The sequence below is a fragment of the Ornithodoros turicata genome, chromosome 3, assembly GCF_037126465.1.
Source record: "Ornithodoros turicata isolate Travis chromosome 3, ASM3712646v1, whole genome shotgun sequence".
NCBI lineage: Eukaryota > Metazoa > Arthropoda > Arachnida > Ixodida > Argasidae > Ornithodoros > Ornithodoros turicata.
Window position 1 is genome coordinate 59,554,661 of NC_088203.1, and position 11,692 is coordinate 59,566,352.

Genomic DNA, 11,692 nt, shown 5'->3' on the forward strand with positions numbered 1-11,692 from the left:
GGGCACACGTTATGTTGGACAACAAATATGTAAAAAGTACTTCATGTCTGTGCAAATCCACAAGCTCTCGTCTGCATCTAAACCAGAGAGATTCAAAGAGCTCTTTGGAGACATCATAAGGGGCCACCGACAACATAAGTTTGCCCAAAACTTTGGAAATGTTCTAGTGTATGGGAAGGGAATGCAAAAAGGCAGTGAGTGGCTGTTCAGCAACAACAACAACATATATATTGTGATGATGAAGTGGGGAGGTTTTCCACTCTAGGAGTGGAACGCTACCCCATAGCTAGGGGTCTAATATGAGTGATGAGTGGTGACAATGATCAGTGATGACGATGAGAGATGACGGGAATGATCGAAGTGGCGATGACGATGCAGGACGTGATCGAGGTGGTGGGAGTGTCCGAGGGCGCTGCTGGGGTCATAGTGAGTCCTTTAGGCCTGTCGCCTCAAAGAAGTCAACCACGTGACGTATAAGGTAGCCCTGGAGTCGGCCGCGGTGTCCCAAGGGCCGATGATGGTCGACAAGTTGAAGGGGCGGCAGCCAAGGGTGGCAAGCTGCGACTGCAGTGTACGCCTCTCGTTGACATAGGTCCGGCAGCGGAGGAGTATGTGCTCAACGTTGGCAAGTACGCCACACTGGTTGCACATAGGGCTCGCCTCACAGCCTAGCTGGTATCGATAGGACGGAGTGAAGGCCACATTCAGACGTAGCCTGTGGATGAGTGACTTCAGAGGACGAGGAAGCTTTGCAGGCAGTCGGTATGACAGCGTTGGGTCTACATTTCCCAAAGAGGACATAGTTGGAATGTCGTGTTGCCACTGTAGGGTAGACCAGGAATCGGACAAATGCCTGAGGAGGGATCTTCTGTCTCCTCTCGAGAGTATAATGGGCATAGAAGGTCGTTGTTGGTGTGCAGCGGCAGCGGCAGCGTCGGCCTCGTGGTTCCCAGTTATTCCGCAATGCCCTGGAACCCACTGAAAGGCAACGTAGTGGGAGCGATCTTGTAGGGACTTCAGGACGCACAGGATGTCTATCACCACTGAGGCAAGGGAACCGCGGATGCCCATGTTTTTAATGCACAGGACAGCTGCTTTGGAGTCTGTGTAAATTACCCAGTGCCGCGGTTCACAGTCTTCCGCATATGTCAAAAATAACAAGATAGCATAAAGTTCAGCGGATGTCGATGAGGTACGGTGAGATAGACGACACCCACGTGTAACAGACTGTGATGGAATGGCAAAGGCTGAAGATGAAGTGTCCCTGGTCGACGATCCATCCGTGTATACAACGGTACTGTTGCAGTATTGAGCCTCGACGAAGTCAAGGGTAAGTTGCCTAAGAATAAAATCAGGATAGTTATTTTTGTTGTTCTTGAGACCGGGGATGGAGACAGTGACAGACGGCGATGGCAACGTCCATGGAGGCACTTTGGGTGCCGTCTGGTCGACTATGAATTTGGGGATATGAGGTCTGAATGATGTCACAGCAGCATGAACCGTCGCGTTCCGTCTAGCGTGAAGCTTGCGAATCAGAGTGTGACGGTTATGACGGGCACGTAGACGCAGATAGTGGCGTGCAGTTTCCCGAGTACGGAGAACCTCAATGGGGATGTCCCTGGCCTCAGCCACTACTAGACGGGTTTCAGCGCCTCGTGGGACCCCAAGGCATACCCGAAGGCTGCGCGCTAGCATGGCTCGAATCCTTTCAATCAGTGTCTGAGGAAGTCCGTGTAGGACGGAAAGGCTGTACATCACTGAGCCACGAACCAGGGCATTGTGCAGCATGAGGAGATCCTTCTCGTCTCGCCCCCATCTCATACCTGCGAAGTGACGAATCACGTTGACCCAGCGTTGAGCTTTCTGTTCAATGACGTCTATGTGGCGCTTCCACGACAAATTCCATGATAGAGTCACGCCTAGGAACTTGTGATGTGTCACCTGCTCCAGTGGGCTTCCACCAATATACAGGCGATATCTATGCATGTCTTTGCGCGTGAAGGCTAGAACTGCGCTTTTCTCTACGGATATCTCCATTCCTGCCTGGAGTAAGTAGAGGCGAATGGCATCTAACGTGCACTGAAGACGCTGACGGAGTGCTGGACGGGAAGTGCCTGTAGTCCAAACACAGATGTCATCGGCTGTTCAGCAAGATATCTGTTGGCTCCCTTAGTTTTTGTGTCAAGGAGCTGGACAAGTCCCGGCGGAGTAACTCGTACATGGTCAATGGAGAAGCCCTTGGGTGTGTCAATAAGATAGCCGTCATGTGTAAAGGTCACGATGATCCTCAGAGCTGCAGTTGCCAAAAGAACGTTTCCATGCAAATTAACCCGTTTCGGGTGACGCGGAATGTTCTGTCCTTACTGAACAAGAAGATAGAAACACGTACACTTATCCAGGTAGAGAAAACAGAAACAGTGGAATGCATTGAACACATTGATCCTAAGAAGTGCATGTTTTTTGTGTGTGGTGGAGTACATTATATGTGTATTGTTCATGAGAGCCTTGTTCTTGAAGCAAAGTAGAAAAGTGTTGTACATTGAGTACTGATGTGTGTGAACAGTGTATCCTATAGTCATAGCGTGCCATTTGTGTGAAGATGTTTCAGTTGTAGAGGTTGCAGCAAGCAAGTGTGACATGTTGCGACAGCGTCAGAAAAATAGAAGACGAGCATTACCGTTCCCCAGACCTTTTGAATCGACAGCATTTCCTCTCAAGTGTTCTTGGCATTTTTTCCTGTATGTCCGTCATGCACGTAGAAACAAAAAAATCACAATGCATGTCAATTTCATTTCACGTATTTTTGATGGCTTACCCTGCCCAAAACCAGTCATTCTGAGCCACGTCTGCTTCAACTTTGTGTCCTCACAAATTAGCAGTGCAGCACACGAAGCCCTCATACAACAAGAATTCCACCAAAATCTGCTGCGAGGAGGTTTCAGTTTTCTGTGTGTCCCGTGCCACCAATATGCGGTGACTTCGTCATTGCGTATTGGCTTCAGAACGGATAGTTTTGCTCGAGATAGCCCATTGAAAATACACGAAATGAATTTTTTCTATTTGTTTCTGCGTGACTGGCACAGAAGAAAATACCAATAAAACTTGAGACAAAACGCTGTCTCAGTTGCTCAGTGTTCCATTCAAAGTGCACTACTGATTAATTTCAAATGCTGCAAATGTTCAAGGAATGTCAGACTTTGCCTTGCATTTTGCTGATGCCATCAAATTGTTGCACATTTGCTCAGTACCCCCTGTTGAAATACTGTAAATACATGTGTGTCTATGGGGACCAAGTCTTATAAAGTGCGACAAAGAAATAAAATGTTCAGTTCACTTGGCTCCCACCGTGATGCAAATGGTGCTTTCCGATAATAGTGCACACGCATAGTAGTTCCCATTATGGGCTTTGTCTCCGTGCAAAAGGAGCAATTAACAAGTTCTTTGGCCTTGCATCAGTCTTATTTGTAAGTAAACACGCATGTGATGAGGCAAATCTGCAGAAACCAGTCCGCAAACGTAGCAAGAATGGGAGCTACAAGTTGACCGGGCGTTCTATGGTCATTTTCAAATTTGTCATCTTACAGCGGGCAATAATGTCTGCTACACAGATTACGTCACAGTACTTGCAGGGCAAAATGAGTGTCTAGCCCCCAGTCTGCTGATGTCGAAAGAAAATTGGCCTTCTAGATAGCAAATTCCATTGGGAAGTGCAATTAACAGGTCCTTCGGCCTTGCATCAGTCTTATTTGTAAGTGAACACGCATGTGATGAGGCAAATCTGCAGAAATCAGTCTGCAAACGTAGCCAGAATGGGAGCTACAAGTTGACCGGGCGTTCTATTGCCATTTTCAAATTTGTCATCTTACAGCGGGCAATAATGTCTGCTACACATGCAGATTACGTCACACCACCAGCAGGGCAAATTTCATTGGTTGTCATGCTCAGCCGGTTTTTTATAGGAAGAGTCTTACACATATGCATCACCTCCGCTCACAGCCACAGTTGCTTCGCGGCGTCTACCACTGAATTAAAAAAAATCACCTGTTTCTTTTAGTTTTGTTGTCTTTTTACCTCATCTGAAAATTCCTGTGGCTTTCCGCTGGAAAAAGCAGGTCAAAGTATGTCTTTGGATTTTGCTTGGGCAGCAGTCTACTGGAAGTCAGTCCAAATAAATGCCAAAGGTTGTCTCCAGATTTGGTTTGGGCAGCAGTCTAAAGGAAATCGAACCAAAGGAAATCCGAAGGTTGTCTCCAGATTTTGTTTGGGCGGCAGTCAAAGGATACCAAACCAAAGGAAATCCAAAGGTTGTCTCCAGACTTTGTTTGGCCAAAAGTCTAAAGAGTGTCAAAGTCAAAAGGAAGGGAAAAGAAGCCAAAGGATGTCCAAACAATGTCAATTGACAGGCAAAGTTCATTTTCACAAGGAGGGCCTAATCTCTAAAGGATGAAGCATTAACTGACAGATAGCGTATTTGTCTTTTCTGTTTGATGGCATTTGCACCGCATGACTGACTTGTCTAACATTACGCGTCTTACCTTTATCTGCTGCCTATTCCTGCCCCCGCAATCTCCTGTTGCAGATAAGGTTGGCACAGCATCCCAGACGAGACATCTTCGGCTTCTTGTGAAACAAGTTGCGCATTGCTTCCGTAACATTCGTATGAGCCAAATGAACAGATCAAATCACTGCTTTCGAAGGTGGCACCCAGTCGGAGTTGTAACGGATTGTTGCAGTCAATAGCTTTTTCTTTCGCCTTTCGGAAAGTTGTGGTTTGAAACATTGGAGCTGCATGCTGAAGTGTTCTTGCAGACGGAAGCAAAACGCTCACGCATTCTCGGCACGCAGCACAGAACACGAAACACACCAGGAAGCCTAGCAAATGCTTTGCAGTCGAAGGAAGCAAAACTCGCGTTCCTCGTGGGTTCAGTGAAGTCTAGAACTATACTGGCTCCCTAATAGCGAACTATGTATCACTTCCCCAGTGTCAATCTGCGCAGCAGACGGCTCGGCAGAAGAAACTGGCCGGCTTTGCGGAAGGAACCAAGCCAAAAGTCATGCAAAGCCGGAGCACGGACAGACCACGAATGTGTCGTCGACACAGGGTTTGCGGGCCACAAGACGGAATGTCAGTGAAACTAAAAATTCACGTTTTCGAAAAACCGCGAGGAGTTTGGGATAACTATTTTGCACACATAATCAGTGTTCCCTTATGAACACATCGTGTGAGTACCATTCCATTCTGTAACACTTGAAAATCGGCGTAGCTTTAAAGGGACTGTCGCATCCGGAACCGTGGTTACGAATCCAATACCAATGTGTTCGGTACACTACCACCGAGCTATTTGCCAAATTTTCTCCTTCCAAAACGGACCGGGTGATGAGGAATCGAATTTAAAAGACCCGGTTTCGTTTTGATCCTCGAAAGCGCCAGCGCCAACAACATCGCGTGACGCAAGGTCGAATCTGGCTAATCCGCTGTGAAGGACGCTGTCGTCTGCCGCCAAGTCTGGGGCTGCTTTGTTTTTTTCCGGCACGTCGCCCGTATTCACATGTGACACTTTCTAGTGACTCGGATACTATCGCTACGCTTGCATCCTTCGCGTGGGATGTCGTTTGGAAACCGACGCAGCGTTCCCGACTCCAGGAAAACTTCCTTCGAAAACCTCGATGTTTGATTTCGCACGCCAAGGATACAGCTACAGCCAGACCCCAGACGAAGCGAAAGTTGGAAGCAACTACATCACTAGCGGGTATCCAGATGAAGCAAGGAGTGTTCATGCTGTCCGTGTATGCTCCTCGCATTTCACCGATAATGTGTACCTGGACGAGAACATCATGTAAGTGCAACTTGGATTGACACAAAAAAGGAACGAATTGAAACTTGACGCCGTTCCGACAGTGTTCCACGAACAAAGCGAGCCAGCAACTTCGACAGTAAGTCACAATGTCTATGTAGTTTCCCAATCGGGTCTGTCACTCTTGCGCGTGAGTAACTTAGCAGCAAAAGACGAAATCGGTACAACGTAAGGTATCCCCTAACCTATGATTTAATAACTAGATAAATAAAATACAATAAACAAGTTCAAGTGATGTCATTCATATGAACGTGATTGACTTTTCTCGTTGTCGGACGCGTTATCATGAAACTTTCACTGTTACTGAACCTGTAACTTTTGTGGAATGTGGTAGACATGATTGGTTTTCATGTGTATTACAGCTGCAGGCAGTTCGACAGGGTCAAGCGCAAGTGGTACGTATATTACTTAAATACATATAATGTGTTTACAATTTTTGGACACAGAACAATTCGCAAACTATGAACCCCGATCACTAAAAGGAAGAACTGACGCTGTTTGTGTGCTGGTGTTAGAAACAGGCACTATACAAACAGTACCTCTGTCCGTAACATAAGCGCCATAACCCACTTCCCAGTTACCTTTTATATCTCTGTTTGTGAACTGTTTGTGTGCTGTAGGGCGGCGGTTTTTGCGGTTGTCGTAGCCAACTTGAGGTGCACTTTTGACGTTCTGTGTTATAGAAGGACCAGGTGCTGCTGATCAAGTCCCATCCATCCATGAAACGGCATCAAACAGTGTACGTGTGTGCACGGCAATTTTGCTGAGAGACCTGGTTTTTACACTAATGCCTTTACGACGACTCTGACAAATTAGGATCTTCCAGAACAGTGCTTTCTTCATCCAAGTTCAAGAAGTAAAGAGAATGACTTCATGGCTTCTACTGACATCTCAAAGCTACATGCCAAGACAAAATAACTTGACAGCAGGAAATGAAAAGAAAAAAAAAAGGTCCATTTCAGGTCCACCCAAATCTTTGTGCAGAGGCTGACAACAACGGTATTGTGAGATGATGAATGATGCTGATGCAGCGTTGAGATTAAGCCCTTGTTTCCTTTTTTGCAATGCTATACATTACTGCTGGTTAAATGTAAAATGATGCACCTACCTCCAGACATTAAAGGGGCTACCAGAGATGTAGTGTGAATTCAACAGAAAACCTGCATGTTCTACGAGGCACTGTCACATAAGCATTGGCCAAATTTGCTGTCCTGTGAGCTTTGATAGGATATGCCGTAGATAGTAAGAGGCCTCTTACTGTACAAGGGAGGTGCATTAATCGAGTAGTGGGGTCTGAGGCATGAGGGCCATTTCAGGATGTACTAACCCTTCTAAAATTTTACACTTGGTTATGCCCAGAGATCGATCCAGATCCCCCCCAACACCCCGAGTTTTTTTCCTGTGTACCACTGTTATAATGAAACCGTCGAATTTACTGTCCAATCGTCCCGTTTTCATTGCAATTGAAGTACTTACAAAACTGTTTATTTTTTATTTTTGTGAGTCCCCGCTTCAGATCCCAAGGGACATTGCCAGTGTGGTGCACGCTGATAACTGTCTGTGCATAGCAAATAATAAATATCTGTGCGTGAAGAGTTGGATGTGGACTTGTGCAATGGCTCTTGAATGGACAACACTCAGTCAACACAAAGATTTATTCACATTTGCATAACTTATTGCCTGTCATTATAATAATTATTATAATACATAGACAAGAGGTAATGCTCTGCCAAGGATCTCTGAAGTTACAGTCTTGAAAGCTGTTTTCAAGACAGTGGTGCTAAAAAAATTGGATCAATGGCAGGTATCAAAATTTGTTTTGCTGTATCAAGGCAGAACAATCTTCCGTGGGAATGACAAATTTTGGACATTCCCAGACAGATGTATCACTTACTATGATAATGAGGTGTAACTGTACCATTAGTGAGTTATGAAACGTTACCTGAAATTATTTGACGTGTTATATCCCTCACATGCTATAATACTGCCAACGATAAGAAGCATTACACTATCATTAAAAGTATAACTGTCACTTATGGCCAGGTAGTTTATTGCTCCTGCCTATTCCTTTGCACTTCTCGGGATTACTGTGGTAACACAGATTCTGTTTCACACTTCTCAATTGGAAACTACGCAAGTCTATTATGGTGTAGGTGTGAACAGGAATGAGGCACACTAAAGATGATAGTCCTGATAGGACCAGGATGGAAAAACGTTGGCGAATCATGCGGACGACACACCCAGGTATCTGTCGTCTGTTTTTCGGTCCAAGGAATCTCCAAACTCAGCTTGTAAACACACAATAAGCAGTGAACCTGACGTAGCTGTAAAAAGAAAGGACACTTTCCTAAACACGTAGGATAGCTAATTTCCTGACAATCATTCTAATTCTAACCCGGCCCTTGAGTTGCACAGTTGGTTAGAGCCTTCGTAACTTTCATGGGGCATCCGTCGTGTGTGCAAACAACGACGACAACTACGAAAATAAGGATTGCTCGACGTGCCTATCTATCGTGGGCACAGTAGGCGAAGACTGTGATCGTCGCTGCAATACTGCGGTAGATACACCACTAGAAGTTCTGGCCGATGACAGGGAGCTGGGAACAAAGTGTGATGCGTGCGTGTGGTGCGTGCCTTCATTGCACAACTCTACCACTTCACCAGCACTGCAGCATATAGGTACTCATCCAGTTCCTGAGGAACACAGACGCCGCACAAACACTTGGATTGTTTCCTGCGTCGTAGTGTGAATGTCACGGGATTAAGTATTGAGCACTCCGATCATGAACGTACCTAAAGCAGTGGTCCTGAGGCTCGTTCTGTTGCGCTAACGCAGCTGCGGCACGTACATCACCAGCGACTTGCAGAATAAGCGGATCCGTCGAATATGGGCCGTCATCAAACATGTATATTCGTCACGGGAGCTATTACTAAAGGCATTTGAACAGCACGATTCGCCACTTCCGCGTTCCGAGTCCGCCATCTCCGTATGTGCCTTCGCCTTCGTCTCCCTGACCTTGCTCATGCAAGCTGCAAGCCGCGGGGACTCCTCTGGCTCGCCGCGTTCTTATTGGTCAGATTCCATGTGACGTTGCTAAAGATTCTCAGCAGGGAGTTCCGCTTGACGCCCGCTTCCGTCGTCTGCTGTAGCGCCGCTTACACACGAATTATGCAAAAAGTATTCCGTCGATCGGAACGGGACTTTCGGAGTCATGGTCAGTGAAGGACGGGGAATCTCATTTCACTGTCGTTTCGGAATCGATCTGTGGTCGATGCGACTGTCCCTTTAAAGGTCAGCTTCGAAGGTGCCTTCATTTTTTTAAGTTGTCTGCAAGCGCATTTCGAACTGTGTGAGAAACCACCCTTCCTATGCAGAAAAAGGCCCCATATTTAAAAAGAATAATGAATGAGCCATTCCGAAAGAGACATGGGGCCACCATTTTTACGGTGGCAGTGATTCAGGCGGTCTGTACTGTTGACGTAAGCGATATTCGTGCTCCTGCGTGAGTTCCCCCTCTGTCTCTACAAAGCATACCGAAATACAGACTGAGGATGGTGGCAGATAGCTCTGTTCGACTGACGTAGGCTTCATCATTGCAGTGTTTGTGTGTGTGTTTGTGCATACCACCTGTGTATTTGTGCAATTGTAGTTGCGCGTTGCCCGCTGCGGCTAACTGACGAAGAGCACCATGAACATTACGTATTGTCGAACCAGCTGTGCTACGCCTGCTTCCGGAAGATATATCTTTGTTGGAAGTGTAGTAACCCTTGATAAAGCAAGTCGACTAGTAGAGTAGTTCTCCACGCCGCCAATCGCTCTAAAAACGCTATTTAGCACTGTTTTCATGATCTAACCGTTTTCAGCTTGATTTTTCCTTTTCCGTCGCATGTTTGAATGTACGAATTCGCCACGTCGCTAATTGCTCTAAAAACGCTATTTAGCACTGTGTTCACAATCTAAGACGTTTTAAGCTTGATTTTTTCTTTTGCGGCGCATGTTTGAATATACGAATTCTCCACGCCGCCAATCGCTCTAAAAACGCTATTTAGCACTGTTTTCACGATCTAGACGTTTTCAGCTTGATTTTTTTCATTCCGGCGCATATTTGAATATTCGTATTTTCGACGTCGCCAATCACTCTAAAAAACGCTATTTAGCATGTTTTCACGATCCAAGACGATTTGAGCTTGATTTTTTTCATTTCCGGCGCATGTTTGAATATACGAATTCTCCACGTCGCCAATCGCTCTAAAAACGCTATTAGCGCAGTTTTCACGATCTATCCGTTTTCAGGTTGATTGTTCCATTTCCGGCGCATGTTTGAATATACGAATTCTCCACGTCGCCAATCGCTCTAAAAACGCTATTTAGCACTGTTTTCACGATCTAACCGTTTTCAGGTTGATTTTTCCTTTCCCGGCGCATGTTTGAATATTCGCATTTTCGACATCGCCAATCACTCTAAAAACGCTATTTAGCCCTGGTTTCACGATCTAACCGTTTTCAGCTTGATTTTTCCTTTTCTGGCGCATGTTTGAATATACGAATTCTCCACGCCGCCAATCGCTCTAAAAACGCTATTTAGCACTGTTTTCACGATCTAACCGTTTTCAGGTTGATTTTTTCATTTCCGGCGCATGTTTGAATATACCAATTCTCCACGTCGCAAACCGCTCTAAAAACGCTATTTAGCACTGTTCTCACGGTCTAAGCGTTTTTAGCTTGTATTTTCCATTTCCGGCGCATGTTTGAATTTACTACAAATTCTCCACGTCGCAAATCACTCTAAAAACGCTATTGAGCACTGTTTTCACGATCTAAGACGTTTTCAGCTTGATTTTTTCTTTTGCGGCGCATGTTTGAATATACGAATTCTCCACGCCGCCAATCGCTCTAAAAACGCTATTTAGCACTGTTTTCATGATCTAGACGTTTTCAGCTTGATTTTTTTCATTCCGGCGCATATTTGAATATTCGTATTTTCGGCGTGGAGAATTCGTATATTCAAACATGCGCCGCAAAAGAAAAAATCAAGCTGAAAACGTCTTAGATCGTGAAAACAGTGCTGAATAGCGTTTTTAGAGTGATTTGCGACGTGGAGAATTCGTAGTAAATTCAAACATGCGCCGGAAATGGAAAATACAAGCTGAAAACGCTTAGACCGTGAAAACAGTGCTAAATAGCGTTTTTAGAGCGGTTTGCGACGTGGAGAATTGGTATATTCAAACATGCGCCGGAAATGAAAAAATCAACCTGAAAACGGTTAGATCGTGAAAACAGTGCTAAATAGCGTTTTTAGAGCGATTGGCGGCGTGGAGAATTCGTATATTCAAACATGCGCCGGAAAAGGAAAAATCAAGCTGAAAACGGTTAGATCGTGAAACCAGGGCTAAATAGCGTTTTTAGAGTGATTGGCGATGTCGAAAATGCGAATATTCAAACATGCGCCGGGAAAGAAAAAATCAACCTGAAAACGGTTAGATCGTGAAAACAGTGCTAGATAGCGTTTTTAGAGCGATTGGCGACGTGGAGAATTCGTATATTCAAACATGCGCCGGAAATGGAACAATCAACCTGTTTCTACTTGCTTAATTGCAAGTCGCCGTCGCATTGTTGCGGCTCACCCAATGGGAATCTGCCAACTCCCGATGATCGGCCGGCCACCGGCAGTTGGTCGGCAAACGACTTCATCAGCCAAGAATGATTGAAACAAGCCAATGTCACTAACAGAGTATGTTGGTCAACGGACGCTGGCCCTAAGCACGCCCTGACACCTTGTTGACGTGTCGTAAATGCCTTGGCATGCATCGTCCGACCAACATCGGGTGGTCATCGC

At 45.6% G+C, this 11,692-nt stretch overlaps 1 long non-coding RNA gene across 1 annotated transcript; it reads left to right on the top strand.

Moving 5' to 3' along the window:
• Positions 1-5,848: 5,848 nt before the first annotated feature.
• On the top strand, positions 5,849-6,581 carry LOC135387159 (uncharacterized). Its single transcript, XR_010420900.1, has 3 exons — positions 5,849-5,934; positions 6,218-6,250; positions 6,539-6,581. It is a non-coding gene; the product is annotated as an uncharacterized LOC135387159 (long non-coding RNA).
• Positions 6,582-11,692: the final 5,111 nt, after the last annotated feature.